A 2,013-nucleotide genomic window follows, 5' to 3' on the forward strand; every position below is an offset into this window, starting at 1 on the left:
TTTCTTTTTGCTTATGTGGTGCTGAGGAATCCAACCCAGGGCCTCATGCATGCAAAGCAAGCACTCTACCACTGAGCCACCTTCCCAGCCCCTCGGAGTGCCTTTTCTATGTTGGGATACATGCACCTTTGGCATTTTCCTTGTTCAGTCGCTAGACTTGAACTTAGGCTTTGAGTGCTGTCCCTCAGCTCTCCAGCTCAGGGCTAGCACTTGGTCACTTTAAACTCCAAAACAACTCTGTTTTTGAGCACTCTGCTGGGAGATTAGAGATGACAATATCACAGAGACTTTTGTCTGCCTGGGCTGGCTTTGAACTGCAGTTCCCAGTTTTTTTTTTTTTTTTTTTATACAAATGGCCACTTTTACTCCAATTAAAAGCAACAAAGATGGTCATTGGAAGTAGTTTTTTTTTGGGGGGGGGTCTGGTCGTGGGGCCTGAATTCTGGGCCTGGGCCTCAGCTCTTCAGCCCAAGGCTAGCACTCTACCACTTGAGCCACAGCGCCACTTCGGGCTTTTTTCTTTTTGCTTATGTGGTGCTGAGGAATCAAACCCAGGGCCTCAGGCATGCAAGGCAAGCCCTCTACCACTGAGCCACCTTCCCAGTCCCTGGAAGTAGTTTTATAAGCATGGTTTTACCTGCTTATAGCACTAGCACGGTTGGCCTGCTGGAAACTGTTACAAAATAATGTTAAGGGCAAACTAGAATAATCCTAATTTATCTTTTTACTTTGAAGTAAACCTTTAGGAAAATTTTATCTTTCTGGGATGCCAGCCACTCCCCACAACTTCCCAAATTTTTACCAAGGGGATGTCATTTTAATCCCTTTTTGTAAAGTTACTTTAATTTGCATTTAAATGCCTCACTGTAATGGTGGGCTACACCCTTTACCTCCAGGCTGCCCTGCCAGAGACTCAGTGAATAGAAAGAGTAACATTTTTCTGCAGTCTGTTACCTTTAGGAATTTATCAGTTTTTTCTTAATGTACTAGTGAAGTACCAGGCCGCAGACTTCACCAAAGAATACCAGGGAGCCGTCGCCAATGTAAGTGCACGAGTCATTTATTACAGCTTGAGCCAGACTCACAAATCTTCCCTGACACAGCAGGTCCGAAATGTGAGCCCCAACCCCTTGTCCAGCAGGGTTTTTATTGAGTATGTAGCAAGTGGGGGAAGGCTCATTACAACATTGTCTCAAGCTCATTGGTTAGGGGTAAATCATGTCTAGTAAGGGTAAGGGCTTTCCAGCTTAATGGCTATAGGATAGGTTAAATCATACATAGCAAACATCTCATTGGTGGGCTGACACAGCAATGTTAAACTGAGGGTGCTGTTCCTAAATCATTTCCTGCTCTAAATTGCTTCCCGCTAGGGTAGGGGGGTTAACTGATTCCGGCGGTCTTAAATGCCTGAACTGGTCAGGGTGGCCTGACCTCTTAGTAATTTTTACTGTTACATTGTCTTGGAGCAAGATCTACCACTTATTTTCCAGTATCAGGTGACAGATTTTCCTTATAGTTTAGTTTGAAATTGCTGCTAAACTTATTTTGGTCTCTCACTAGCACTGTAGCATCTCTCTCTCTCTTTTTAGAAATACATCCAATTGTAAAATAGTATAGAAATCAGCTTATATCCTTTGCTCATACACTCCTTATGGTCTAACTTGTGGGGATTAACATTTACAGAACTGAATATCTGAAGTGGCATGTGTTTTACCCCAAATCAACAGGCTTTTGGTCAAGTGTAATGGAGCAAGGCCAGCAAGGTCTGGGCCAGGCTGTGGCAGCTCCCAGCGTGTGTGGACTGTTGTACCTCCCGATGGTTACCTGTAAAATTCTCTATATATATATTGGTTAAAGAACTGGTTTAGGGCTGGGAAGGTGGCTCAGTGGTAGAGCGCTGGCCTTGCATGCATGAGGCCCTGGGTTCGATTCCTCAGCACCACATAAGCAAAAAGAAAAAAGTCGGAAGTGGCGCTGTGGCTCAAGTGATAGAGCGCTAGCCTTGAGCTGAAG

Source organism: Dipodomys merriami, unplaced genomic scaffold (assembly GCF_024711535.1).
Source record: "Dipodomys merriami isolate MVZ:Mamm:240054 unplaced genomic scaffold, mDipMer1.0.p SCAF_85, whole genome shotgun sequence".
In the NCBI taxonomy this organism is placed as follows: Eukaryota; Metazoa; Chordata; class Mammalia; order Rodentia; family Heteromyidae; genus Dipodomys; species Dipodomys merriami.